General features: G+C 43.3%; 1 long non-coding RNA gene across 5 annotated transcripts in view; it reads right to left on the minus strand.

Annotated features, from left to right (window-relative positions):
- LOC146593005 (uncharacterized) overlaps window positions 1-6000 on the minus strand; it is a 254796-nt gene that overhangs the window by 114705 nt on the left and 134091 nt on the right. For all 5 annotated transcript variants that reach the window (XR_014896477.1, XR_014896474.1, XR_014896476.1 and 2 more), the window contains exon 4: window positions 3261-3376. This is a non-coding gene — a long non-coding RNA (uncharacterized LOC146593005). The remainder of the gene's footprint in view (window positions 1-3260; window positions 3377-6000) is intronic.

A 6000-nucleotide genomic window follows, 5' to 3' on the forward strand; every position in this document is an offset into this window, starting at 1 on the left:
GCTTGAAACATTTATCACTTCATCATACTCTTCCATTTGATGCTAGGTCAGCATCTTTACAGATACAGGGGAATGCCTGCGGTACCTAAAATTTAAGAGGTTAGGAAAAAAAACAATTAACACATGTACAGGGTTAGAAACAGACGCTGAACAAGAAGGCCGCGCAATCCATATGGAGTACAAGCTCCTAAACTAGCATGTCCGGGAGCGGAAACACTCCTAGCCATGTGGGGGGATTTCCAGCCTTGGCTGCCAGCTGTGGAAGGTCCCGAAGGCTGGAGCTCGTGAGCACGTAGGCTTTGCGCGGGCCCCGCGAGCATCAAATCGGCCATACGTGTGCAGTCGCGTGACAGTAACCACACAGCACGTGCAGAAAAAGCCCAAATTTTCCCCAAAGCAGCAGGACCTAAAAGCTGATCTAGCTCTAACCCCAGCCCTGCCGCCCTGCCCAGCATCCCAGGCTTGACTGTAGCACAGCCCAGCCAACAGCGTCTACCTCTTAGTGCTCCCAGGGACCATGCAAGGACAGATCAGTGTTTTCTGGCATGTACTAGCGTCGTCAACTCCAGTCTCCTTCTGGTAAAACCAATATACCCCACTCTTCATAAACACAGTTAAAGCCAGGAAAAAACAGGCACAAGGTAAAAGCTGTCACTGAATACAACCTGCCACCAAACACATCCACAAACACAAAGTGCTCTGCACCTTGCCAAGCCGATCATCGTTTTGAAAGACTCGGCCAATTTATGAGATACTAGGGCAGCCTTGGACCTGCTCTGGTTTCAGACAGGAGCCACAGGAACAATCAAGCAACAGCCCGCCTACCCATTACAGGACCAATGCTGCTCACGCAAAGCCTGAATCTGTAAAGCATTTACAGCCATTTAAACCTTTCCCTCAGCAATGAGCACACAGGCTACCATATGACTTGACTTGCTTATGACAAACTTTAAAAATAAATTTTAAAAACATTATTGCAAGTCTTACCCTAAACCAGCCAGCATATGAAACACAGGAAAAACAGCATATTTTTAGAAAGCATCACAAGAAACTCAGGTGTGGGTTTGTAGGCTCACAGTTACTCAGTTGTATGACTACCGGCATTCCCCCTTAATCAAAACATAGAAAATACAGAAAGTACTATCAAAATGTTTCTACTGCTTTCCCACACACACATTAAATAATTCTCATTGTGCATGCAAATAAATCCAGCGTGCTTTTTCATTTCCTTACCGAGGAAACTTGATTTTTCCCCTCTCTAACAGTAGTTGTCTTTCATAGTATAATGGTGGACAAAAATGAGAAACCTAGTAACTGAATCTTACTGCTTTCTGTCTTTCCTGACGCAGATCCCTTCTTTCTCATTACCTTCCAAAATTCCACTTCAAAAAGCCTGGTCTCTTATTATTGCCTGCACATTTCTCACTCCTTTGTTCTTTTCTTCCAATTCAGAGAAGTCTTACTGTAGCTCCTCAATCTTATTGTCACCTTTTCTCTCCCACCCACTGCAGGGGAGATCTTTTCATATTTACGTACAAATACAACCCACCAAGAAACATCTATGGTGGAAAAATGTTTGGCATATGCAGTTAAACAGAACTATTCCCATCTGCTTCATGGCATCTTTTCACCCCACCCCTTCTTCTGGAGAAGTCACTCAAGTTACTATTTCCATGCTTCCTTCCATCCTCCACTGAACCCTAGATGCTCTGAGACACCGCTGACCCTCACTTTGTGTAGGTGCCAGTCCCTCTCCACCCTCCAAGCACCAAGACACTTTCCTACCTCGCTGCAGCCCACTCCATCTCTCTGTATGCTACCGCTTTCTCTCCAACATACTTCAACCTTTTTCACACTATTGCTTCAGGCAAATGCCTCAGACTTCCTCCCAACCACCTTCCACAAAGCAATGTCATTGTCATAACCATTTTCTTCTTCCTACATGTTTCCTTTGGGCTTAAGGATCATGGCAACATCTCAGCTCTGTCCCCCTGAACTAGACAAAAGTCATGACCAAATCTGTCTTTATTTTGGTATTGCCTGCCCTCATGGGTGTAGTAGAAAGACTCACTTAGGAGGTCGCCCTAAGCCTACACTGGATGGCTTCAGGCCTGCAGAACAGCTTATAGAGACAAAATGAATCTAAGCTGTAAGAAGGTTTAAATTAATTCAAAGATACTGCTGCTACACTGTTTACTCTTAGAGCTCATTTTTACTAGTTCTTAACTATTTATTGTTGTGTCACAGCTTGATGCAACAGCTGTCCAGTCAGTGATATCTGTAATAAAAGCTCATCTTGTTATGCATTGCTGAGCATCAGTAGCTACTCAGGATCACATAACATGCTCCTCATCTGCCTTTATAGATGGAGAAGTTAGAATCCTCTGTGAAAAGCTGAGCATCCTTCACCTTACACTTTTACAACAGAAATAAGGTCTACTTGCTTTGAATATGTTTTACTGAAAATACTGATTTATTCACTGATCAGAACCAGGAAAAGGTTACTCAGAAAGATGGAAGAGGTAAGAGTCAATATTAATTCCACAAAATCACATGCCCTTTTCTAATATCACATGCCACATATCTACAGTCAGAGCCAACTAAAAAACCTGACACGAACTTCCATCTTTACCTTTTTGGGGTCTTGTTTCCAGTTCTCTCTTCGCCTCTGAGGGAAGGGAAGGAACAAGGGAGCAAGGGAAAGGGAAATTCAAGTGCAGCTTCCAATTGCTGGAAATAATTATTATATTACCTCCCTTCCAATATGCTTTACAAGTTGCCCAGATGCAGTATGGATGGATCTGGGGCCTATGACGACATTTTTGTTTCACTAACAAATACAGCAGAAACCTGATAAAACTCCACATCAAACTCTTCTCCAGCTGGGGTTTTTCAGTTCAGAATTGCTTCGAGAAAGGCTAAATTCATTTCGCCAGTTCAGACTTTTTTGACTTTGGGCAAAAAGCAACTAAAATATAAAAAGTTCTATACTGAAGAGAGTTTTGGAAGGCTGGGAGGGGAAAAAAAAACAGCATGTGATTTATAGAAACCTCATGTCACTCTTTATGGAAACCCTCTTGTTACTAAACAGGAACAGAAAACTTTGAAGTCTGGTGTTTGTAATTAAAGGGTGTGTCTGCAGTATCTGAAATTTCTTCTATTCTTACTTGCAGCCATCTGAACTGTATCTTCCTGTTTTGACTAAAAACTTTCTGAAGTAAGGCCTAAGTTAATTACAAATTATCCCACAGTTCACTCACCTATCCTTCCTGGAGCAGGAAGGAACCAGGTTCAGAATTCTCCATGTAAGTCCTTCAATCACATTCACATTCCTATTTCAAAAATGGAAATCCTTCCTCTGCTATGTGAATCCAGCCTGAAAGAGAAAGAACAGGACAGAAGTATTCAGTAACTTTATGCAATGTACTGATAAAAAAAAAAGAAACTATAATAATGCACGCTTTAAAACAATTAGACACTTTATACTGTATTATGTCTAGTAGACAAATCCTACACACTGCTCTAAATCAAGGTTAAATATCTATAATAAAAAGACAAACAATACAATGTTTTTATAAAACTGTATAATCCTTTATTTCAGGATTTTTCATGTTCAGTTACAATAAATCCCAGTTAGGCATTGCAATCTCCAAATCCAAAGTTTCTGTCAGGATGCTTTCCTTACAAAAAGCTTTCTTGAGTGAAAACATAACCTGTAATGTTCTCTTAAAACAGATTCATAAGAAATAAAATTTATTAATCTTTCATTCTATAAAAGGAAGTCAAATTGTCAGTGGAACACAAACCTACCCTCAGCATTATACTTTCCCATTCTCTGCAGCCTCTATGGTTAAAGCTTTCAGTGGCTTGCATTTATTTGTTTTAAGGAACCAGCCCTAAAACTAGGGTAAATGTGCTATGTAGAGGTAGTGGAGGATCTCACCCTGTAATGTTTGCAGAACACCCCAGACAATCTCAGCAGCACAGCCCTAACATTGCCCTCCCCCCTTGCACAAAGGGCACGCAACAACACCTGCCCATTGAGAAACACAGTCTAGAGTGGCAGATACCCTGGGTTGGCAATTGCAGTTTTAACAAGCAGAATACAAGAGTAAGACTTCAGCCTTAGTAGGAAAATACTAATAGAAGATCCAACTTAATAAATAAAATTAAGTACAGAAAATTCAGTACCTGTGCATTTCCCACGCAAATTTTATCTTATAAGGATATGTTTTCATATCATTTATATGTCTTATTCCTATTTTTAAAGTAAATTTTTATATAGAATCATAGAATCAGTAAGGTTGGAAGGGACCTCTGGAGATCATCTGTTCCAACCTTCCTGCTCAAGCAGGGTCATCTAGAGCAGGTTAGACAGTGTTGCGTCCAGACAGGCTTGAATATCTCCAGAGAAGGAGACTCCACAACCTCTCTGGGCAACCTGTCCCAGKGCTCCGTCACTCTCACAGGGAAGAARTTCCCCCTCACGTTCAGGCGGAACTTCCTGTGCTTCAATTTCTGCCCATTGCCTCTTGTCCTGTCACACGGGACAACTGAAAAGAGTTTKTCCCYGTCCCCTTGACACCTTCCCTTCAGGTACTTATACACACAGATCAGATCCCCCCTCAGTCTTCTCTTCCCCAGGCTAAACATGCCCAGCTCTCGCAGCCGTTCCTCAGAGGGCAGATGCTCCAGCCCTCTGATCATCCTTGTAGCCCTGCACTGGACTCTCTCCAGTAGCTCCATGTCTCTCTTGTACTGGGGAGCCCAGAACTGGAGACAGTACTCGAGGTGAGGCCTCCCCAGGGCTGAGAAGAGGGGCAGGATCACCTCTCTCCACCTGCTGGCAACACTCTTCCTAATGCACCCCAGGATACCACTGGCCTTCCTGGCCACAAGGGCACATTGCTGGCTCATGGTCAACTTGTCATCCACCAGCACTCCCAGGTCCTTCTCTGCAGAGCTGCTCTCCAGAAGGTCAGCCCCCAGCCTGTACTGGTGCCTAGGGTTATTTTTCCCTAGGTGCAGGACTCTGCACTTGCCCTTGTTGAACCTCATGAGGTTCCTCTCCGCCCAACTCTCCAGCCTGTCCAGGTCTCTCTRAATGGCAGCACAGCCCTCTGGTGTATCAGCCACTCCTYCTCCCAGCTTGGTATCATCAGCAGACTTGCAGAGAAGGCACTCTGTCCCCCTCATCCAGGTCACTGATAAGTTGAACAGGATGGGAGCCAGTACTGAGCCCTGGGGGATGCCACTAGCCACAGGCCTCCARCTGGACTCCACGTCACTGATGACGACTCTCGGAGCTTTGCCTTTCAGCCAGTTCTCAATCCACCTCACTGCCCACTCTTCTAACCCACACTTCCTGAGCTTACCTAGGAGGATGTTATGGGARACAATGTCAAAAGCCTTGCTGAAGTCAAGGTACACAATGTAGTCCACTGCTCTCCCCTCATCAACCCAGCCAGCCATGCCATCAGAGAAGGCTATCAGATTAGTTAAGCAGGATTTCCCCTTGCTGAATCCATGCTGGCTACTCCTGATCACTTTCTTCTCCTCCATATGTCTGGAGATGCCATCCAGAATGAGCTGTTCCATATAGTATTATTGTAAGTACCTATTTTCTCAAGCTCTGTGCGAGCATACATGCACACCCATGCACTTCTTCAGCTTTAACTCCAAATAAACACACAATCTGACATGGAAGAATACCAGTGCAAATAGCCATTCCAGCCTCAAATCATAAAGTTTTAAAGTATATGYCTTTGAACCTTATAGAGTGAACTACAGACACTAAGGCCTATCAGATGTGAAGCACCCAAAGATTCAACCCCATGAATAGCCTTACAGACTCTTCCAATGCACATAAAGTTGAATAAGAGGTCATTTTTGCAAAAATTCCTTATTTTGTCAGCAATAAGCATTTGTTCCCTCTGTTTAGGAATATTAAGTTCCCCCTTTGCCTTTCTCTCTCTCTCTTCTTTACTTTTTTTTTTTTTT

Source organism: Rhea americana, unplaced genomic scaffold (assembly GCF_003343005.1).
Source record: "Rhea americana isolate MKP2758 unplaced genomic scaffold, rheAme1 scaffold_31, whole genome shotgun sequence".
In the NCBI taxonomy this organism is placed as follows: Eukaryota; Metazoa; Chordata; class Aves; order Rheiformes; family Rheidae; genus Rhea; species Rhea americana.